This window comes from Pan troglodytes, chromosome 3 (genome assembly GCF_028858775.2).
Source record: "Pan troglodytes isolate AG18354 chromosome 3, NHGRI_mPanTro3-v2.0_pri, whole genome shotgun sequence".
Taxonomy (NCBI): Eukaryota; Metazoa; Chordata; class Mammalia; order Primates; family Hominidae; genus Pan; species Pan troglodytes.
In genome coordinates this window covers 10,085,131-10,109,286 of record NC_072401.2, presented here as the reverse complement: position 1 = coordinate 10,109,286, position 24,156 = coordinate 10,085,131, and the positions used below count along the sequence as shown (strand labels likewise).

Genomic DNA, 24,156 nt, shown 5'->3' with positions numbered 1-24,156 from the left:
GTGAAACACCATCTCTACAAAAAATACAAAAATTAGCTGGGTGCAGCCGGGCACAGTGGCTCATGCCTGTAATCCTTGATTACAGTAATGCCTCCTTTGGTAGGCTGAGGCGGGCAGATCATGAGGTTAGGAGATCGAGACCATCCTGGCTAACACGATGAAACCCTGCCTCTACTAAAAATACAAAAAAATTAACCGGGCGTGGTGGCAGGTGCCTGTAGTCCCAACTACTCGGGACGCTGAGGGAGAAGAATGGCATGAACCTGGGAGGTGGAGCTTGCAGTGAGCCGAGATTGCACCACTGCACTGCAGCCTGGGCAACAGAGCCAGACTCTGTCTCAAAAAAAAAAAAAAAAAAAAAATTATCTGGGTGAAGTGGCAGGTACCTGTAGTCCCAGCCACTTGGGGGGCTGAGGCAGGAGAATAGATTGATCCTGGGAGACGGAAGTTGCAGTGGCCCGAGATCGCACCACTGCACTCCAGTCTGGTGGCAGAGTGAGACTCCATCTAAAAAAATAAAAAATAAATAAATAAATAAATAAAAATAAATACTGGGCTAGAAGACCCAGGAGACCCGAAGATTCTCTCAAAACTAAAGAAAATAATCTAGGTCACAAATATATTCTCTTTCTCCTTCTCCCCATTGCCCCCCTCCACCAGGAATCTTTATAGACTCAAATTGAGTTGATGTTCTATAATCAATTCTAGTTACTTTTATTTATATTTATTTATTTTAGAGATGGGGGTCTCACTATGTTGCTCAGGCTGGTCTCAAATTCCTGGGCTCAAGTGATCCACCCACGTCGGTCTCCCAAAGTGCTGGGATTACAGGCATCAGCCACTGCACCTGGCCGTCACTTTTATTTTTGATGTTCAAATTATAAGCTAATGCCTGTGAGACCATAGATTCTTTTTATGCACTCAATACATTTTCGTGTTTACCTTGCATTTTTATTATGGACAAATTCTATTTTTTCCACTTGTTTCTATTTGATAATGAAGCCCTCTGTGCCTATCACCAGCCTCAGCCGCCATCATCTCATTACCAAGCTGGGTTATTTTGAAGCAAATATCTTCTAATATTTAGCCGGTGTTCAAATTTCCCTAACCATCCTAAATGAATGTTTAGAATAGTTGTTTTATTGGAAACAAGGTCAAAACAAGTACATTTTACATTTTTAGACCAGTCTTGAAAGTAAGTGTAAAACCATGTGTGGGGTAGGAGGTGGGACTAGACTCTCAAGGTGGGGCCAGGATACCAGACCCAATTGAGGACTAGCTAAGACAGATTCCACAATGAATAACACCAGGAGGTGGGAATATTAAGGTCTATTGTGAAGGATGGCTAGCACAATTATTAGATCAACTAGTTATCAACCCTGACTGTAGCTGAGAGAGATTTGTTTTCGCTTTTTTTTTTTTTTTTCAGAGACAGGGTCTTGCTATGTTGCCCAGGCTGGACTCAAACTCCTGGGCTCAAGTGATTCTTCTGCCTCAGCCTCCTGAGTAGCTGAGACTACAGGTGTGTGCCACTGTGCCCAGCAAGATTTTAAAAAATACGTATGCCCGGACACCACTCTAAACCAACTAAATCAGAATCAGATATAGTGAAGTCATTAATCATTTTGCTCCTGGGTCTTTGTGATAGTTTTACTCCTGGGAAACTCTTGGGAATGTGGTAGAGAGACAGAAAGAAACGGGAAAATAAGATTTTAAGAAATGTTGCTATGCCTTTTGAAAATAATTTTTCTTTGGTGTTTTTCTTGAGGGACGTCGGTAAACATTTCAATTGCCTTTAAGTATGCTTGGATGCTGGAATGATGGTTCTTTGAATGCAGCATCAAACTGGCATTGGGCCACATGGCAGCCAGCGTGAGCCTTTAGGCCACATTTATAAAACATGAATGTCATGAGTCCACTCTCAGGGACCTTACAATTTGGAGGGTTAGGTCAGATCCACAAATCTCTTCTATCTCATGGTAAAGGAAACCTGGCGTGTAGCAGGAGATGGCGTGATAGCCATAACATATTGCATGATTAATATTTGTATTCTTCTGATCAATATTAAACTTTTTGACCCCCTCCATTGTGTCATAAATTTGCTTAATACAGTTTCTGCCTCAGCGTCAGTTTTTAGGCCTGGCACAAGCTGTTTGAAACCCAGGCACGTACCCACCTGTTATCTTTGGCCTAGTTAACACCTCCCCTCCCTGAGTGGTGGTTTGGAGAACCTGCTTGTTCCTCATCCCACTGATCCCAAACCCAGGACACCCCACAGCTGTTGACCATGATTAAACCTAACAGAGATTTAATGCCTTTCTTCTGATTCTCAGGGACTGACATTCATTCACTTAAATACTTCCAGAGTCAGCCAGGTGTGGTGGCTCACACCTGTAATCCCAGCACTTTGGGAGGCCAAGGTGGGTGGATCACGAGGTCAAGAGTTCGAGACCAGCCTGGCCAACATGGTGAAACTCCATCTCTACTAAAAATACAAAAGTTAACTGATGTAGCAGTGTGTGCCTGTAATCCCAGCTACTCAGGAGGCTGAGGCAGGGGATTTGCTTGAACCTGGGAGGTGGAGGTTGCAGTGAGCCAAGATTATGCCATTGCACTCCAGTCTGGGCAGCAGAGTGAGATTCCGTCTCAAAAAACAACCCAAAAACTTGCAGAGTGAATTCAGGAAACCATGAAGTCCAGAGTTTGATCCAATCCCTTCCTTTTTCTCTTTCTCAAATATTTTGAGCCAGGTACTATTCTAGATTGTCTTGTGATATTTACAATCTAGGAGAAGGCAGGAGAGAGAACTAAGAACAGAGAGCATGTTCTGAGATGTCTGCTGTGTTTGCAGTTACCTTCCCTCAATTTCCCTACTCATTGGCCATGCTAGAAAGCAGGTCTTGGCGCCATATTTGTACCATGGTGCTTCCCCTCCCTATACTCAATTGGTTGGCCAGAAGCCCAATTATCATTCTCTCTCTGTCTCTCTCTCTCTCTCCCTCTCCCTCTCTCCCTCCCTCCCTCTCCAAGATATCCAGTAACAGACTGATCAGCTGGTGGTGGGTTCTGCTGGCTGCCATGATGGGCCACCAGCAAAAAGGGAAAATTGGTTGTGAGTGAGAGAAGCAGAGATAAGAAAGTCCACAAGGCTGATAAGAAAGACCAAGGGCTGCCGGGAGCGGTGGCTCATGCCTGTAATCCCAGCATTTTGGGAGGCCAAGACGGGTGGATCACGAGGTCAGGAGGCCGAGACCATCCTGGCTCACACGGTGAAACCCCATCTCTACTAAAAATACAAAAAATTAGCCAGGTTTGGTGGCGGGTGCCTGTAGTCCCAGCTAATTGGGAGGCTGAGGCGGGAGAATGGCATGAACCCTGGGAGGTGGAGCTTGCAGTGAGCTGAGATAGCACGACTGCACTCCAGCCTGGGCGACAGAGCAAGACTGTGTCTCAAAAAAAAAAAAAAAAAAAAAAGAGACCATGGGCCTCTGAGAGCCAGAAAGAGGCATTTTGGTTTCTGTAACTGCAGTTTCCATTCTCTCATGGCCTCTCATTTGTTTCTTGTGCCCATGAGTTTGCCTGTTAGAGATAAGGTGTGCTCCTTTCCCTCCAGCTCATGCTAATGGGTTTCTGTTACTTACAGTCATTGTTCCCAGATATGGGTGGTGACTGATGCTCTACTAAATGCTGAAAAAAAGCAGAATGGAAGCACAGAAAAGAGGGCTTCTCTGAGGAGGTGACGTTAGAGCCCAGTTGGAAGGCAGGAGTAAATGTGCACTGTGATTTTTTAGGATTAAAACCAAGTATCTCACTGCTTGGGCACATGTAGATAGACGTGATTTAACATTAAACTGTCCCAGTTGTATCCATTGTCAGTTACCTCACCACAGGGATTATGTAGCCATGAGTTTGGTTAGTGCTTATTTATTTTAGGTTGTTGTTTTTCCAAACCTCTTAAACGATACGCGTTTGGAACAGGTGACAGCATTGTTCATTGATGTTGTGGACAAACCACTCTTTTATTACTCAAGACTGGGTAATTTATAAAGAAAAAGAGGTTTAATGGGCTCACAGTTCCATGTGGCTGAAGAAGCCTCCAAATCATGGTGGAAGGCAAAAGGCACATCTTAAATGGTGGCAGACAAGTGTGATAAGAGCTATTTTGGTCATTGTTCACTGGCCATAGAATTTACTTCTACATTTTGAATTAAGACAAGAGCCAGGCACACAAGACGGTTACAGGTCTGTTTTTTGTTTTCAATGATGATGATGATGATGATGACGATGATGATGATGATGATGACGATGATGATGATGAAGTGGCTGACATGGTTCATGACTTGCTGTTTCTCATCATCTCAGAGCTAGATTTTTGGCTGGACTATTGGCTTGGGATAGATGAAAATCATTCCTTGTATCCCCTGATCTTAAAGTCAAGACTGAAGCAGCCTCCAGACACAAGCCTTCATGGGGCTTCAGATACCATGAGGAATGGGCTTCCCTGCAATATTGTCATGGCTGTCAAAAGTGTTATTGGAGCTGGGCAAGTGGGCACTCTCCTGCCATTCCATCCTGCTTAGATTTCCCATTCAACACCAATCTTATTTCCTTTTTTTTTTTTTGACAGAGTCTCACTCTCTCTCCTAGGCTGAAGTGCAGTCGTGGGATCTCAGCTCACTACAGTCTCCACCTCCCAGGTTTAAGTGATTCTTTTGCCTCAGCCTCCCAAGTAGCTGGGATTGTGGGTACACACCATCAAGCCTGGCTCATTTTTTTTTTTGTATTTTTAGTAGAAACAGGGTTTCGCCATGTTGGGCAGGTTGGTCTTTAACTGCTGACCTCAAGTGATCCACCTACCTTGGCCTCCCAAAGTGCTGGGATTACAGGTGTGAGTCACCGTACCTGGCCCCATTTCCTCTTATACCATAAGTCATTGCCTGCAAATGTGTTTTCTCCATTAGTTTGTAAAAGCTTCCTGAGAGTAGATCTGTGTCTCATTTATTCTGGAATCTTCCTGGCACAAAGCACAGGGCTTTATCCTCAGTAGGCATCCAACAAATGTTTAATTTCATTCAACAGCTCCTCTTACCACTGCCCCCACCTTATTTGCAGGTGACTAAGTATAATCGGAACAAGTAGGTATCATAAGATTTAGTCCAGAGTCAATTTGGGAAGAAATTACTTTAATGATATGAAAAGAAACCACGCTATTTAGTCAGAATACTTCTGAGAGTATCCCCTGTCCAAGCATTTGCTGAATTTCTATCTACTAATTTTCAGGTGGAACAGTATGGTTGCAGAGAGTCCAGTTGGACATAGATACACTTTCATGCATTCATGTCTTTAACAATAATTTGTGGCCCTACTGTGTTTGTTCACTAACTCCTTCGAACCTACCATATAAGCTAAATCTTTATTTTCCTTGTAATTTGGGAGGTCCAATGCTTCATTAAGCTCACATGCCTGAAACTAATGAAGAAAATAGCTTGTTAACCAGCTAGTATAAAAAAAGCCACCAAAACAAGTCAATCACCCGCCTTAAATCAGTCCAGTACTTCCATCTTGAGCGGAGAAGCCCATTCTGAATCACATTCAAGACACTGATGGAAAAACAGCTCTCTCTGGGTATCAAAACCACGCTCACCCCAAATCCTCCTCCCCAGAGTTCTACTCATTGCTCACCCACTGAACCCAGAACAAACCAGAAGTGCTTGAAATGAGGACGAGTAGCTCCATGTACCAATCGGAATTTAAAACTATGTCAATTCCTGCTACAGAAATGAGGCTTCTCCCCAGGACCAGCATTCCATGAAGGCAGCCCTTTTCTAGATGGAGAAAACAGAACCTGAAGGCACCCGTTTCCCTAAACTGCTCTTGCTCATGTGTAAGTACAAATGAAAAATGCTGACGCTGCTTCTGTTGGCATTGCTTTATAATTACGGCCATCAATAAATCATTTTATCCTTGAACAAGACTTGAGATTGGCCCGAAGGCAGAGGCATGATTCGTTAGGAATTAGGCCAACAGAGAATGGGTTCTCTCTCTTCCCACCTCTTCTCTTACTCTGCTGTCAGAAACAGAAAGGTTCTCTGTGAGTAGCTGGGAGCAGACGGCCGCACTTGAGTTCCATCAGGGGGTTCTGTTGATACAGTTTTACCCCAGCCTGCCTTGATGGCCACTGCCACACAAGCTGCACCTGTTCTTTCTTCTGCACCTTTTGTTACTTCATTGTTTTTCCTCTTTCTAGTGTAGTGAGCTGAATGGTGACTTTGCACAAGATATATCCAGATCCTTGTGCCTAGAATCCGTGGAGGTGGCATTATTTGGAAAAAGGGTCTTTGCAGATGTAATTAAGTTAAGGATCTTGAGATGAGATTATCCTGGAGTATTTTAGGTAGGCTGTACATCTAATGACAAGTGTCCTTATAAGAGGACACTTTCATCGGGTCACAGTGGCTCATGCCTGTAATCCCAGCACTTTGGTAGGCCGAGGCGGGTGGATCATCTGAGGTCAGGACTTTGAGACCAGCCTGACCAACATGGAGAAACCCAATCTCTACTAAAAATACAAAATTAGCCGGGCATGGTGGCGCGTGCCTGCAATCCCAGCTACTGGGGAGGCTGAGGCAGGAGAGTTGCTTGAACCCAGGAGGAGGAGGTGGCAGTGAGCTGAGATCATGCCATTGCACTCCAGCCTGGGCAACAAGAGTGAAACTCCATCTCAAAAAAAAAAAAAAAAAAGAAGGACACTCTTTTTCACGTGCATCCGTGTGAAGAGACCACCAAACAGGCTTTGTGTGAGCAATAAAGCTGTGTATTTCACCTGGGTGCAGGCAGGCTGAGCCCAAAAAGAGTCAGCGAAGGGAGATGGGGTGGGGCTGTTTTATAGGATTTGCGTAGGCAAAGGAAAAAGGGGTTGTTCTCTGGCAGGCAGGAGTGGGGGTCACAAGGTACTCAGTAGGGGAGCTTTTGAGCCAGGATGAGCCAGGATAAGGAATTTCACAAGATAATGTCATCAGTTAAGGCAGGAACACGCCATTTTCATTTATTTTGTGGTAGAATGTCATCAGTTAAGGCAGGAACCGGTCATCTGGATGTGTACGTGCAGGTCACAAGGGATATGATGGCTTAGCTTGGTCTCAGAGGCTTGACGTTCCTGTCTTCTTATATTAATAAGAAAAATAAAACGAAATAGTGGTAAAGTGTTGGGACGGCGAAAATTTTTGGGGATAGTATAGAGAGAGAATGGGCGATGTTTCTCAGGGCTGCTTTCAGCAGGATTAGGGGCAGCATGGGAACCTAGAGTGAGAGAGATTAAGCTGAAGGAAGATTTTGTGGTAAGGGGTGATATTGTTGGGTTGTTAGAAGAAATATTTGTCATTTAGAATAATTGGTGATGGCTTGGATACAGTTTTGTATGAATTGAAAAACTAAACAGAATAAGAGAAGGAGAAAAACAGGTATTAAAGGACTAAGAATTGGGAGGACCTAGGACATCTAATTAGAGAGTGCCTAAGGAGGTTCAGCATAGCCTTGCCAGCAAAGATTATGTATTTAAGAGTTAAGAGTGGAGGTTTGGGGATAGCAACAGTAGATATCAGCTGTGATGGCTTGAAGAAACAGTGTAAACCAGCAGTGTAAACAAGAGCAGGACATGTATGAGTTGTTGAGAACGATGAATAGGAGTATGACTAGATAGAAGATAGTAGGGATGACAAGTTTTTTGGGCCACAGTCCAAGTTGGTCTGGTGTCTGCAATGAGAGTGGGGCCTAATAAAAAGGAGCGTCTATACAGGAGCTCAAATGTGCTGTACCTTGTAGCATTCCAAGGACAGGCCTGACTTCTGAGAAGGGAAAGTGGTAAAAGTATTGTCCAGTCCTTTTTTAGTTGGTGGCTGAGCTTGGTGAGGTGTGTTTTTAAAAGACCATTAGTCTGTTCTACCTTTCCTGAAGACTGAGGACTGTAAAGGATATAAAGGTTTCACTGAATACTAAGAGCCTGAAACAATGTTTGGCTGATTTGACTAATAAAGGCGAGTCTACTATTGGACTGTATAGAGGTGGGAAGGCCAAACTGAGGAATTATGTCTGACAGAAGGGAAGAAATGACCGTGGTGGCCTTCTTAGACCCTGTGGGAAAGGACTCTACCTATCCAGTGAAAGTGTCTACCTAGACCAGAAGGTATTTTAGTTTCCTGAATCGGGGCACGTTGAGTAAAGCTAATATGTCAGTCCTGGGTGGGGGCAAATCCCTGAGCTTGATGTGTAGGGAAGGGAGGGGGCCTGAATAATCCCTGAGGAGTAGTAGAATAGCAGATGGAACACTGAGAAGTTATTTCTTTGAGGATAGATTTCCACAATGGAAAGGAAATAAGAGTTTCTAAGAGGCGGGCTAGTGGCTTGTACTATAGCATAGCTTGCCTTTGCTGGTGTGTGGCGAGTAGGCCTGGTGGAACTGCCATCAATAAACTAAGTGTGATCAGGGTGAGAAACAGGGTAGAAGGAAATGTGGGGAAATGGCAAGAATGTCAGCTGGATCAGAGAGATACAGTCATGAGGGTCAGGTGTGGTATCAGGAATAATGTGGGAGGCCAGATTGAAGTCCGGGCCAGGAACAATGGTACTTATGGGAGACTTAACAAAGAGTGAGTACAGCTGAAGGAGCCGGGGAGCAGAAAGTATATGCATTAGGTGTGAGGAAGAAAATAGATTTTGGAAATTATGAGAACTGTAGAGAGTGAATTGAGCATGGTTTGTGATTTTAAGGGCCTCTAAAAGTATTAGGGCAGCAGCAGCCACTGCACGGAGACATAATGGCCAGCCTAAAACAGTAAGGTCAAGTTGTTTGGACAAAAAGGTTACAGGAGGCAATCGTGGTCCTTGTGTAAGAATTTCTACTGCACAGCGCTGCACTTCGGTTGTGTGTAATGAAGAGGGTGGGGATGAGTCAGGGAGAGCTAGGGTGGGGGCAGTCTTTAAAGCTGTCTTCAAGGAACAGAAAGAGGAGTGGGGAAAGGATTTAAGATCTATGGGGTCAGCTAGGTTTCCTTTTTTGAGTTTATATAATGGTTTTGTTAGGATGGCAAAACTAGGTATCTAAAGGCAAAAGTATCCAACCATGCCCAGGAAGGAAAGGAGTTGTTTTGTAGCTGGGGTTGGGGTTTGAGAGATTAGTCGGACACGATTGGCAGGGAGAGCACGTGTGTTCTTATGAGAATTATGCTGAGATAGGTAACAGATAAGGGACAAATTTGGGATTGACTGAAGTAATGGGGCTGTCTGTGAAGCTTTGCGTCAGTACAGCCCAGGTAATTTGCTGAGCCTGATGGGTGTCAGGGTCAGTCCAAGTGAAAGCGAAGAGAGGCTGGGATGAAGGGTGCAAAGGAATAGTAAAGAAAGCATACTTGAGATCCAGAACAGAATAATGGGTTGTGGAAGGAGGAATTGAGGATAGGAGAGTATATGCGTTTGGCACCATGGGGTGGAGAGGCAAAACAATTTGGTTGATAAGGCATAGATCCTGAACTAACTTGTAAGGCTTGTCTGGTTTTAGGACAGGTAAGGTGGGGGAATTGTAAGGAGAGTTTATAGGCTTTAAAAGGCCATGCTGTAGCAGGCGAGTGATAACAGGCTTTAATCCTTTCAAAGCATGCTGTGGGATGTGATATTGGCATTGAGAGGGGTAAGGGTGATTAGGTTTTAATGAGATGGTAAGGGGTGCATGATCGCTCGCCAAGGAGGGAGTAGAGGTATCTCCTACTTGTGGGTTAAGGTGGGTGGCAATGAGATGTAGCTATAGTCTAGGAATAGTCAGGGAAGCAGATAATTTAGTTAAAGTGTCTCAGCCTAATAAGGGAACTGGGCAGGTGGGGACAACTAAAAAGGAGTGCTTAAAAGAGTATTGTCTAAGTTGGCACCAGAGTTGGGGAGTTTTAAGAGGTTTAGAAGCCTGGCCGTCAATACCCACAACAGTTATGGAGGCAAGGGAAACAGGTCCTTGAAAAGAAGGTAATGTGGAGTGGGTAGCCTCCGTATTGATTAAGAAGGGGACGGACTTACCCTCCACTGTGAGAGTTACCTAGAGCTTCTGTGATGGTCCTGTAGGCTTCCGAAGTGATCGATCAGGCATTGTCAGTCTTCAGCTGCTAAGCCAAGAAGATCTGGGAAGGAGTCAGTCAGAGGACCTTGGGCCAGAGTTCCAGGGGCTCTGGGAGTGGCTGCCAGGTGAGTTGAACAGTCCAATTTCTAGTGGGGTCCTGCACAGATGGGACATGGCTTAGGAGGAATCCCGGGCTGTGGGCATTCCTTGGGCTGGTGGCCAGCTTTCTGGCACTTGTAGCAAGCTCCTGGGGGAGGCGGTTCTGGAGGAACACCTGGCCACTGCCCTTTAGGCATTTGGAAGTTCTTGTGTGCTGGAGATGTGGCTGGGGTTTGTCTCACTGTGGAGGAAAAGAATTACAACTCAGAAATATGTTGCTTCTTGGCTGCCTCTACTCTATTATTGTACACCTTGAAGGCGAGGTTAATTAAGTCCTGTTGTGGGGTTTGAGGGCCAGAATTTAATTTTCAGAGCTTTATTTAATGTCAGGAGCAGATTGGGTAATACAATGTAGATTGAGAATAAGACGGCCTGTTGACCTTTTAGGGTCTAGGGCTGTAAAGCATCTCAGGGTTGCTGCCAAATGATCCACGAACTGGGCTGGATTTTCATATTTGATGAAAAAGAGCCTAAACCCTATCTGATTTGGGATAAAGAAAAAGGAGCATTAACCTTGACTGTGCCTTTAGCTCCAGCCACCTTATTAAGAGGAAATGGCTGGGCAGGTCAAGGAGGGCTAGTCATGGAATGAAACTGTAAGCTGGAGCTGGTGTGAGGAGCAAGGTGATAAAAGGATTATAGGGTGGAGGAGCGGAGGCTGAGGAAGAATTGGGGCCTAGCTCAGCCTGGCGAGGAGGGGAGATGTCAGGTTAGTCTGCAGAAAAGGAAGATTAGAAAGACTCAGTGACGCTTGTGGTTGGGACTGAGGGGACAGGTGGGACGGAAAGAAGGAAGATTTGGGACGAGTTGCACTAGGAACAGACTAGGGAGGGACCGATGTGTAAAAGAATGCCTGGACGTCAGTCACCTCAGACCGTTTGCCCATTTTACGACAAGAAATATCTAGATCTTGTAGGATGGAAAAATTGAAAGTGTCATTTTCTGGCTATTTGGAACTACTGTCGAGTTTGTATTGGGGTCAAGAGGCATTGTGGAAGAAAATAAGGCATTTAGGTTTTAGGTCGGGTGTGAGTTGAAGAGGTTTTAGGTTTTTAAGAACACAGGCTAAGGGAGAAGAAGGGGGAATGGAGGGCAGAAACTTGCCCATAGTGAAGGAGGTAAGCCTAGGGAAAAGAGAGAGTAGAGACACAGAGATAAGGGGTGGGGGGGTTCTTGCCTTCCAGAAAAGCGAGAAAGGGGTTGGGGTGCAGAAATAAAGGGTTGTGGTGCAGAGCTAAGAGGTCAGAGCACAGAAATAAGGGGTTGGGGTACAGAGCTAAGAGGTCAGGTCACGGAAATAAGGGATAGGGTCACAGAGATAAGAGTTTGGGGCATGGAAATAAAGGATCAGGGCACAGAGATAAGAGGGGGTTCCTGCCCCTCCCCCAGAAAAGCGGGACTTGCTGCTAAGGGAGAAGGAGAAGGGGTTGAGGGGTTCTTGCCCCTTCCCCCAGAAAAGCGGGAGTTGCCACTACGGGTGAAGGACCAAGGCAGGCGTCCCTGCGTGGTCTGACACCTCTGAAACCTGGCTGAATAATCAGAGAGGTGTCCCTGCAATGATTAAACACCAAGGAAAGGCTGCCTTCCCTAGTCTGTGACAGGCGCCAGAATTTTGGCTCCACGGATAAAACGTGTCTCCTTTGTCTCTACCAGAAAATGAAAGGAATTGAAATTAAGAGAAGGGAGAGATTGAAGTGTGGCGCCAAGATTGAAAGGAGAAAGAGGTTGAGGGATAGTGAGGGAGGTTGGAGAAGAGAGTAAAAAGAAGCTGCTTCCCAGATTTGAAATTGGTGAGATGTTTCTTGGGCTGGTCAGTCTGAGGACCTGAGGTCGTAGGTGGATCTTTCTCACAGAGCAAAGAGCAGGAGGACAGGGGATTGATCTCCCAAGGGAGGTCCCCCCCGCCATCCGAGTCACAGCACCAAATTTCACATGGGTGTGTGTGAAGAGAGCACCAAACAGGGTTTGTTTGAGCAATAAAGCTGTTTATTTCACCTGGGTGCATGTGGGCTGAGTCCGAAAAGAGTGAGCAAAGGGAGATAGGGGTGGGGCCATTTTATAGGATTTGGGTAGGTAAAGGAAAAAGGGGGGGTTGTTCTCTGGCAGGCATGAGTGGGGGGTCACAAGGTGCTCAGAAGGGGAGCTTTTGAGCCAGGATGAGCAAGGAGAAGGGATTTCACAAGATAATGTCATCAGTTAAGGCAGGAACTGGCCATCTGGATGTGTACATGCAGGTCACAGGGGATATGATGGCTTAGCTTGGGCTCAGAGGCCTGGCACTCTTCTCCAGAGGAGGAGACCGAGACAGAAGAGAAGAGGAGGAGGCAAGGTGATCACAGAGGCAGAGATTGGATCATGCAGCCACAAGTTGAGGAATTCTAATAGCCTCTACAAGCTGGAAGAGGCAAGGAATGGATATTCCCCTAGAACCTCTGAAGGAGCATGGTCCTGCTGACATTTGATTGATTTTGGACTTCTGGCCTCCAGACATTTTTTTTTCTTTTTTTTTTTTTTACACAGAGCCTTGATCTGTTGCCCAGTCTGTAGTGCAGTTGCACGATCTCGGTTCACTGCAACCTCCATCTCCCGGGCTCAAGCCATTCTCTAGCCTCTGCCTCCCAAGTAGCTGGGCTACAGGTGCGTGCCACCATGCATGGCTTATTTTTGTATTTTTAGTAGAGATGAGGTTTTGCCATATTGGCCAGGCTGGTCTCGAATTCCTGGCCTCAAGTGATCCACCCACCTCAGCCTCCCGAAGTGCTGAGATTATTTAGGTGTGAGCCATGGCACCAGGCCCAGACATGGTTTGAAGCCACCAATTTCATGGTTCTTTGCTGCAGTGGTTGTGGAATATGAATGCACTCATGTTGTTGGTTGAACTTTGCTGACCTTGTGTCTGTTATTCCCTGGCAGTTCTACAGGGCCTGGAGCTGATACGAAAAACCTCCCTTCTTTCCCAAATGGTCCCCAGCTTCCCCGTTCACTGAAGGCCCTGCAGTCGGGAACAGTCAGGACTTTGCACCCAGTAGTTTTGGGTGTTTGGCCGACCCTTCCTCTTGTGTGATTCATGGACCCGCAGCATTGCATCACCTGTGAGCTTTTGGAATTGAAGACTCTCAGGGCTCACCCGGGAGGACCTGCTGGGCCAGTATCTGCATTTTAACAAGATACCCAGGTAATTTGTGTACACCTTCAGATCTGAGAAGTGCTGGTAGGAGAGGCTTTAAGGTGGTAATTAGATCTTTTCTTCACTTGCAAGAATCTTAGTTTCTTCATGTTAAATCTATTAACTGTGGCAATGGCATGGGGGTTATAAAACAAAACAATCCTTACATCAAGAATGCACCCTGGTGTGTTATGGATGTGGGTGAAAAGAAATATGTGGAATTTGCTTTAAAATGTTGTAAAATAGCAAGAAGGAAAAGAAAAGCGGGAACTGGAATGAGATTGGCGAACTGTTGACAAATTCTCGCAGTGGGATGATGGGTGCATGGGGGTTCATGGTGCAATTCTCTCCCTGCTTTTTGTGCGTATGGGAAATTTCCATAATGAAAAGTTAGAGGTCGGTCACGGTGGCTCATGCCTGTAATCTCGGCATTTTGGGAGGCTGAGGTGGGTAGATTGCTTGAACCTAGGACTTCAAGACCATCCTGGACAACATGGCAAAACGCCATCTCTACTAAAAATGCAAAAATTAGCCAGGCATGGTGACAACATGCCTGTAGTCATGTTGAGGCACGAGGTTGAGGCATGAGAATCACTTGAACCCAGGAGGCGGAGGTTGCAGTGAGCCGAGATCGCACCATTACACTCCAGCCTGGGCGACAGAGTGAGACTTGGTCTCAAAAAATTTTTTAATTTTCTTTTTCTTTTTCTTTCTTTTTTTTTTTTTGAGATGGAGTCTTGCTCTTTTGCCCAGGCTGGAGTGCAGTGGCATGATCTTGGCTCACTGCAAGCTCCACCTCCCGCGTTCACTCCATTCTTCTGCCTCAGCGTCCAGAGTAGCTGGGACTATAGGCACCCACCACCATGTCCGGCTAATTGTTTGTATTTTTAGTACAGATGGGGCTTCACTGTGTCAGGATGGTCTTGATCTTCTGACCTCGTGATCTGCCCACCTTGGCCTCCCAAAGTGCTGGGATTACAGGCATGAGCCATCGTGCCCAGCCTTAATGTTGTTTAATTTTTTTATTTGTTGAGACGGGATCTCACTCTGTAGCAAAGGCTGGAGTGCAGTGGTGTGATCCCGGATCACTGCAGCCTCTACCTCCTGGGTTCAAGCGATCTTCCCACCTCAGCCTCCCGAGTAACTGAGACCACAGGCCTGTATCACCACACCTGGTTAGTTTTTTCCCTTTTTCTAGAGGCAAGGTCTTGCTGTGTTGCCCAGGCTGGTCTTGAACTCCTGAGCTCAAGCAATCTTCCTGTCTCAGCCTGGGAGTAATCCCAAAGTTCTGGGATTACAGGTGTGAGTCACTCTACCCAGCCTCAACTGTTTTTCATGACTCCACTTTTTCTCCCCTCTTGGAAATGACTAGTCTTCTAGGGAATGTCTTTTTTGTCTAAATCTCTGGTTTCTTTGCTCAGTGCACCTGTGTTTGGCATTTTGTTGATCCCCAGGCCTTTTTCAGTAGCATTGTCCCTGTAGGGCAGGATGGGAGCTGATGGCTTCTCAGCATCTTTTAACTCAGTTTAAAGATGACTATCAACAACATCTAGTCAGCATCTGTTTCTCTTGGCAGCTGGGACTTCATTTCCTTTCTCTTTCTCCACCTCTCTAACCTCTTTAAGACTCTGTCTTTGTAATGGGTACAGCATCACCTGTGTGACCCTTAGGCTCTCTTACTTACATGTGATCTGCATATTGTGTCTTTACTTCAGGGCTTCTCAACCAGGGGGTGATTTTGCCCCCCAGAGAATATGTGGCCATGTCTGGAGACAGTTTTGGTTGTTGTAGCTGGAGGAGGTGGTGCTCCTGGCATCTAGTGGGTAGAGGCCAGGGATGCTGCTAAACATCCTCCAATGCCCCGGACAACTCCCACTAAGACAAAATAATGATCCAGCCCCAAATGTCAATAGTGCTGAAAGTGAGAGACCCTGAATCCATCTTAGAGATCATCCAAGCACATTTGGCCAAATTGTTTTTGCTACTGTCCCATGAAGAAAAGGCAGACTCATGACTGATGGCAACATCGATGGGAATTTTGTTTACCTCTTCTTGGTGGACTTTAGGATACGATGACTTACCATTTGGGCAAGTTGTGCATTGCACACCTCCAGGGGGCGCCACCCACATATTTATGAAAATGCCACCCCAGGAATTGCACAGTACATAGTCTACATGGCTATAAGCAGTTGCTCTGGTTTTGGGGTTACCCTGGGGTGCTCTGAAATTGGGAGGAACTTTATTTTTGGCCATTAGAGGCCCTGAGCATGACATTGAGTACCCTTTCAAGAAAGGAGAAATGCTGAACAGAAAGGACCTCATTTTTATAACTCTTGATCATCATCTAGTTACGGAGCATCCACTTTTCACCCCTGGGCCATATCCATTTGACGGATGTAAAATGATCAAATTATAACATCATGGCTTTCACTTTTGATAGCTTCTTCCCGGAACATGGCGGTAAGAGCCTCTCATTTTCAATTGATTCATTGGGGGAGAAAATATACACGGCTGCCCTAAGACTTTCTATTACACACCACTTGTTTGACGGGATTTCTTTAGTTTCTGTAGCATAACTTATTCTAACTGGTCCTCAATCACTTTGCAATAAAAACTGAGCTTGTGAAAATGTTCATTGTCATTACCAGTGATGGAGCAGTAAGTACAGAGTTCTGCAGAGGGAAGGAATTGAGAGATTTAAACTAGCAGAATGAGCCACTCACCCTCAGAATTGCTTTTATTCTTGGTGAGAACTGAGGGGAATTTCGACAGGGTTCAGTGGGACTGCGGGAAGTGGGGCTGGGAGGTGGCTGTTTGCACGTGTGGTCATCAAATCCAGTGAGGGGGTCCATGTACTGTGGGCAGCCCCACAGATGGAGTTGGGATTGCCCTGGACTGAGTACTGGCTCATCAGATTGCAAACCGCCATTCTCAAGACATCGAGGCCCAGGCTGGTGCAGGAGATACATTGCAGTGTGTCAGTCTTTCTTCCATCGCTCCTCTCCAATGACAGTTCCCGATTTTCCACCGAGGAGTCACTAGTACCCCACGGTATGTGTGTGACTGGCCACTCCCCACCCTGATCTGGGGCTGGGGCATGTGGTCCCAGCCTGGATGTCAATATCCTTCCACCACCCTGGCCACAGTGATAGGGTCTGAGAAGCAGATTAGCCAAAGGAAAGACAGTCTTGGAAATTTCATGTTCATGCTTAAAAAAGTAAAATGGAAAGTGGGGGGAGGGTGAGGGGTCATTCTGATGATATAGTTTGAGGACCTGGATGCAGCCACACCTGTAGCTGTCAACTCTGTGCCATAGTACTGCTTTTTTTTTTTCCTTCAAATTTAAATACTTCCTAGAGGCAAGGTCTTACTATGTTTCTTAGGCTGGTTTTGAAATGTCCCTTTCGGGGGGATGCTTTTACTGCTTCACTTCCTTTCTATGACAGCTCCGGGAATCAGAAGACAAGGGAGATGATTTTTTTTTTTTTTTTTTTTTTTTTTGAGACAGGGCTTGCTCTATTGCCCAGGCTGGAGTGCAGTGGTGCAATCACAGCTCGCCACAGCCTTGATCTTCTGGACTCAAGCGACCCTCCTGCTTCAGCCTCCTGAGTAGCTGGGACTGTAGGCGAGTAGCACCATGCCTAGCTAATTAATTTTTTTTTTTTTAAATGAGATCTCACTATGTCACCCAGGCTGGCCACATACTCCTGGGCTCAAGTGATCGCCCTGCCTTAGCTTGCCAAACTTACAGGTGTGAGCCCCCAACACCAGTCAACACTGTGGTCTTATGCACCTGGTGTCCCCCTAGGCCCTGAGCAATGATCCTCCTGCTTCAACCTCCCAAAGTGCTGGGATAACAGATGTGAAGCACCATGTGTGGCCCACATAGTATTCTTATGGGTTAAATTGAGTCCTCCTCAAAAGATGTTGAAATCCTAAATTCTAGTAGCTCAGAATGTGACCTTATTTAGCAATAGAGTTACTGCAGGTTGGGCGTGGTGGCTCATGCCTGTAATCCCAGCACTTTGGGAGGCCGAGGCAGGTGGATAACCTGAGGTCAGGAATTTGAGACGAGCCTAACCAACATGGAGAAACTCTGTCTCTACTAAAAATACAAAATTAGCTGGGTGTGGTGGCGCATACCTGTAATCCCAGCTACTTGGGAGGCTGAGGCAGAAGAATCGCTTGAACCCAGGAGGCGAAGGTGGCACTGAGCTGAGATCACGCCATTGCACTGCAGCCTGGGCAACAATAGTGAAACTCCGTCTCAAAAAAAAAAAAGAAAAAAAGAAAAAAAAAAAAAAAGAAAGAAATAGGGTTATTGCAGATGCTATTGATTAGAATGAAGACATCCTGGAGTAGGGAGGGCCCTAAGTCAATGACTGGTGTCCTTATAAAACAGGAGAGGACAGGCTGAGTCACAGGGACACAGGGAAGAAGGCCATGGATCGGACGGAAGATTGGACTGATGCGTCTGCAAACCAAGGAACACTGAAGACTGCCAGGAGACCACAGGAAGCTAGGACGAGGCAAGGCAGGACTCCCCGACAAGTGCAGGAGGGAGTGTGGCCCTGCTGGCACCTCCATTTCAGACTGCTGGCCACCAGAGCCACAAGACAATCAATTTCTCTTGTTTCAAATCACCCAGCTTGTGGTACTTGGTTGCGGCAGCCCTAGGGAATGAATATAAGTAGTTTCTTTTTTTTTTTTTTTCTTTTTTTGAGACGGAGTCTCACTCTGTCGCCCAGGCTGGAGTGCACTGGCACGATCTCAGCTCACTGCAAGCTCCGCCTCCTGGGTTCATGCCATTCTCCTGCCTCAGCCTCATGAGTAGCTGGGACTACAGGCACCTGCCCCCAAGCCCAGCTAATTTTTTGTATTTTTAATAGAGACGGGGTTTCACCGTGTTAGCCAGGATGTTCTCCATCTCCTGACCTCGTGATCCGCCTGCCTCAGCCTCCCAAAGTGCTGGGATTACAGGCGTGAACCACTGCGCCCGGCCAAATATAAGTGCTTTTAAATTAACCCTCCTTTTCTCTCCATCTTCTTCTAAATGATCATTTTTGCCTAAGCAACAGCTAGGGTTTAATACGGATGTGATGACTCACTTCAAAGTGGGGGAAGCCAGTTCCCATGTGCGCCGAAAGCTCCTGCTGCCTTGGCCCTGGGCTCAGAGACTGGACCATCATTCTGGGGGCTTGCTGGAGATCTGAGACAGGGCAGCATTCTCTGTTGCCTTTAAACAAAGGCTGGTGCTTGCCCAGGAATGTGAGCTCCACCGAGGATCTATTTGGAAGGCAGAATTCTGAGATGACCCCTTAGGTTCCTGCCCTGGATAAATGTCAAGTGTAATCTCCTCTCCCCTGGAGTGTAGGCAGGACCCGTGGCTTGCTTCTAGTCTATACCTATGGAAAAGTTGAAGGGATTTTGCAGATGTAACTGAGCCCCTAATCCGTTCACTTTGAGTTAATCAAAAGGGAGATTATTCAGGGTGGGCCTGACGTCTTCAGGTGAGATCTTCAGTGAGGTTCTGGAGGAGAGAGACTCCTTCCTCCTGGTTTTTGGTTTTTGTTTGTTTGTTTGTTTGTTTGTTTATTTTGAGATGGAGTCTCACTCTGTTGCCCAGGCTGGAGTGCAGTGGCATGATCTCGGCTTACTGCAACCTCTGCCTCCCGGGTTCAAGTGATTCTCCTGCCTCAGCCTCCCAAGTAGCTGGGATTACAGGCATGTGCCATCATGCCCGGCTAAGTATTGTATTTTTAGTAGAGACGCGGTTTCACCATATTGCCAGGCTGGTCTCGAACTCCTGACCTCAGGTGATCCAGCTGCCTCAGCCTCCGAAAGTGCTGGGACTACAGGCGTGAGCCACCATGCCTGGCTGGTTTTGAAGAAGCCAGCCACATGAGTTCCATAGTTGCATGGAAATAAATTCTGCCAACAACCATGTGAGGTTGGGAGAAGACCCCAAGCCTCATATGAGACACTAATTCCAGCCGACACCTTGATCACAACCTTGTAAGAACCTGAGCAGAGGACCCAGCTAAAGCCGCACCCCCAGACTCCTGACCCACAGGAAAGGAGAGGTAATAGATGGGTGTTTAAAGCTGCTAAATTTGTGTTGATTTGTTATGCAGCTTAGAAAATGAATACATCATTCCATTTTTGAAAAATCATAAGCTAATCACACCATTCAATTTTTTTTTTTTTTTTTGAGACAGAGTCTCACTCTATTGCCCAGGCTGGAGTGCAATGGCACAATCTCAGCTCACTGTAACCTCTGCTTCCTGGGTTCAAGTGATTCCCTTTCCTCAGCCCCCCAAGTATCTGGGACTACAGGCATGCACCACCACACCCAGCTAATTTTTGTATTTTTAGTAGAGATAGAGTTTCACCATGTTGGCCAGGCTGGTCTCGATCTCCTGACCTCAAGTGACCTGCCTGCCTCAGCCTCCCAAAGTGCTGAGGTTACTGACATAAGCCACCGCGCCCAGCCTGACACATCATTCAATTTTAAGGAACTTCCAGGTGCTGTTGTCAAGCCCCTCTTGTGTGGCATGGAGGTGGGGAGAGATGGGTTGGAAGATGACTGGATGGGGACATGGAGCTAGATGGGAAGAGGAAAAGTGTCTTGAAGGAAGTAAGTCCCTTCAGAAAAGGGAGGGAGAAGCTTGATCAATATGCAGACTTTCACAGCCCTTCAGTCCTGGGGTTATTGGAGGAGAGACAGGTCTTGCCTTGTATTTGAGAGTTACCATCCCAGGCAGAGGCCCTACTTCCACCTTCTTGCAGGTGGGGCTGGGGGGCAAATATAGGAGAAACGAACACCCTTTTTAAGCATGTGAAAAGTTTCTGGAGTGGAGAGATGATGAAGCAGGATATTTGGAGTCAATAGCCAATGTTTTTATTTTATTATTACACTTTAAGTTTTAGGGTACATGTGCACAACGTGCAGGTTTGTTACATATGTATACATGTGCCATGTTGGTTTGCTGCACCCATTAATTCATCATTTAACATTAGGTATGTCTCCTAATGTTATCCCTCCCCCCTCCCCCCACCCCACAAAAGGCCCCTGTATGTGATGTTCCCCTTCCTGTGTCCATGTGTTCTCATTGTTCAGTTAACAGCTATGAGTGAGAACATGTGGTGTTTGATTTTTTGTCCTTGTGATAGTTTGCTGAGAATGATGGTTTCCAGCTTCATCCATGTCCCTACAAAGGACATGAACTCATCATCTTTTATGGCTGCATAGTATTCCATGGTGTATATGTGCCAAATTTTATTGATGCAGTCTATCATTGTTGGACATTAGGGTTGGTTCCAAGTCTTTGCTATTGTGAACAGTGCTGCAATAAACATACGTGTGCATGTGTCTTTATAGCAGCATGATTTGTAATCTTTGGGTATATATCCAGTAATGGGATGGCTGGGTCAAATGGTATCTCTCGTTCTAGATCCCTGAGGAATCACCACACTGACTTCCATAATGGTTGAACTAGTTTACAGTCCCACCAACAGTGTAAAAGTGTTCCTATTTCTCCACATCCTCTGCAGCACCTGTTGTTTTCTGACTGTTAATGATCGCCGTTCTAATTGGTGTGATATGGTATCTTATTGTGATTCTGATTTGCATTTTTCTGATGGCCAGTGATGATGAGCACTTTTTTCATGTGTCTTTTGGCTGCATAAATGTCTTCTTTTGAGAAGTGTCTGTTCATATCCTTTGCCCACTTGTCGATGGGGTTGTTTGTTTTTTTCCTGTAAATTTGTTGGAGTTCATTGTAGATTCTGGATATCAGCTCTTTGTCAGATGAGTAGATTGCAAAAATTTTCTCCCATTCTGTAGGTTGCCTGTTCACTCTCATGGTAGTTTCTTTAGCTGTGCAGAAGCTCTTGAGTTTAATTAGATCCCATTTGTCAATTTTGGCTTTGGTTGCCATTGCTTTTGGTGTTTTAGACATGAAGTCCTTGTCCATGCCTATGTCCTGAATGGTATTGCCTAGGTTTTCTTCTAGGGTTTTTATGGTTTTAGGTCTACCATTTAAGTCTTTAATCCATCTTGAATTAATTTTAGTATAAGGTGTAAGGAAGGGATCCAGTTTCAGCTTTCTCCATATGGCTAGCCAGTTTTCCCAGCACCATTTATTAAATAGGGAATCCTTTCCCCATTTCTTGTTTTTGTCAGGTTTGTCAAAGATCAGATCGTTGTATATATGCGGTATTATTTCTGAGGGCTCTCTTCTGTTCCATTGGTCTATATCTCTGTTTTGGTACCAGTACCATGCTGTTTTGGTTACTGTAGCCTTGTAGTATAGTTTGAAGTCAGGTAGCATGATGCCTCCAGCTTTGTTCTTTTGGTTTAGGATTGACTTGGCAATGTGGGGTCTTTTTGGTTCCATATGAACTTTTAAGTAGTTTTTTCCAATTCTGTGAAGAAAGTCCTTGGTAGCTTGATAGATATGGCATTGAATCTATAAATTACCTTGGGCAGTATGGCCATTTTCACGATATAGATTCCTCCTACCCATGAGCATGGAATGTTCTTCCATTTGTTTGTATCCTCTTTTATTTCGTTGAGCAGTGGTTTGTAGTTCTCCTTGAAGAGGTCCTTCACGTCCCTTGTGAGTTGGATTCCTAGGTATTTTATTCTCTTTGAAGCAATTGTGAATGGGAGTTCACTCATGATTTGGCTCTCTGTTTGTCTGTTATTGATGTATAAGAATGCTTGTGATTTTTGCAGATTGATTTTGTATCCTGAGACTTTGCTGAAGTTGCCTATCAGCTTCAGGAGATTTTGGGCTGAGATGATGGGGTTTTCTAGATATACAGTCATGTCATCTGCAAACAGGGACAATTTGGCTTCCTCTTTTCCTAACTGAATACCCTTTATTTCCTTCTCCTGCCTAATTGCCCTGGCCAGAACTTCCAACACTATGTTGAATAGGAGTGGTGAGAGAGGGCATCCCTGTCTCTTGCCAGTTTTCAAAGGGAGTGATTCCAGTTTTTGCCTGTTCAGTATGATATTGGCTGTGGGTTTGTCATAGACAGCTCTTATTATTTTGAGATACGTCCCATCAGTACCTAATTTATTGAGAGTTTTTAGCATGAAGCATTGTTGAATTTTGTCAAGGGCCTTTTCTGCATCTATTGAAATAATCATGTGGTTTTTGTCTTTGGTTCTGTTTATATGCTGGATTACGTTTATTGAACAGCCAATGTTTTTAAAAATCCTCTCTCCCTGAGCCTTTCCCTCACTCAAATAGCTGGCACCTTCGGCCTCCTTCCTTCTAGGAAAGAATGTGCTGGAGAAAAACAGAGATTCCCCCTGGCCTGGAGCTTCACAAGCTTAGCCCCTTCCAGGAGCCACAGAGGAGTTGGGGCATCGGGAAAGTCTTGGAGGATACAAGGTGAGTAAGAACACAGTCTTGGCTGGGTGTGGGGGCTCACACTTGTAATTCTAACACTTTGGGAAGCCAAGGCAGAAGGATCACTTGAGCCCAGGGGGTTTGAGACAAGCGTGAGCAACACAGCGTGATCCCATTTATATATATATATAAAAAACTAGTTGGGCGTGGTGGTGCATAGTTGTAGTTTCAGCTATTCAGGAGGCTGAGGCAGGAGGATTGCTTGAGCCCAGAAGTTTAAGGCTGTGGTGAGCTGGGATTGCACCACAGCACTCCTGCCTGTGCAATAGAGCAAGACCCTGTCTCCAAAACAACAACAACAACAACAACAAAAACAACAAATGCCATCTCCCTTGTCTTCTGATTCCCTGAGCTGTCAGAGAAAGGAAATGAAGCAGTGAAAGCATCCTCCCAAAAGGGACTTTTAAATCCTTCTCCCTGAGCTGAACTACAGCGAAAAGGAAGCCATTCTCACAGAAAGGTCTATGGGATCACAGAGTGGAGGGGACCTGTGCCCCATGTCATGGGACAAGCCCTGGGAAGATGGCACCATTCCCAAGATACATGAGTTCTATCATTTGCCACCATTCCCACTGCCTGGACTAAAGTAGATGCTCAAAGTATTCCCCGAGTGAAAGAAGGAATACAGCATCAGCCTTCTCAAAGAACTCTCCAGTAAGACTTTCCTTCATCAGCAGCAGGGAAAGCTAATGAGGGTCATGTGACCCTGCCTCCCAGGTGAGGTCTGAGATGTCTGCACTGTGCACCTCCACAGGCACATGGCGGGTACCATCGGCTTGGCTTTGCAGAGATACCATGTGCCCCAGGGAGAATCTGGGCAGTCAAGTCAGCTCTCTTGGGGAGTCTCTCCCAGAAGGGATCTTGTGCCAGGGGGATTGGACTCTGCTGGCTTTGTTTCCTGCTTGGGACCACCAAGCTCCTGGTACCCCCAGGACTCTGTCTAGGTAGCTTGGAGGGCTGTCTACGTGACTTCTTGGACCTGAAACCTAACTGGACCTATGCATGGTCTTGCAGCTCAGACGTGAAACAGGGATCACCCCACCTCACCAGCAATCCCCCTTGTTTTAAACTGCAGTTAATAACTCGCTGGGCTGAGGGAGCCCCCTTTATCATAGTTTATGTGCAGCCTACCCCCTGGAATCTGAAGAAGTCTTTGGGTGCTGGCAGTACCAATTTTTATCCATTATTTTTTCTATTACGGATAATTCCTTTCCACATTGGAGTCACCCAGAGGTCGGCTTGAGCCCAGCCACATGAAGACAAATGCCAGTGGTTTTGCCGGCTCCCAGGTGCCCTCTGTTTCATTA

The 24,156-nt window shown here is 45.8% G+C and overlaps 1 long non-coding RNA gene across 3 annotated transcripts in view; it reads left to right on the top strand.

Moving 5' to 3' along the window:
• Nucleotides 1-4,838: 4,838 nt before the first annotated feature.
• The window catches only part of LOC107974188 (uncharacterized), a 79,840-nt gene continuing 60,522 nt past the window's right edge, over nucleotides 4,839-24,156 (top strand). For 2 of the 3 annotated variants that reach the window (XR_008547431.2, XR_010156457.1), the window contains exons 1-3: nucleotides 5,893-10,224; nucleotides 13,172-13,433; nucleotides 22,716-22,831. This is a non-coding gene — a long non-coding RNA (uncharacterized LOC107974188). The other variant, XR_008547432.2, reaches the window with a different exon arrangement.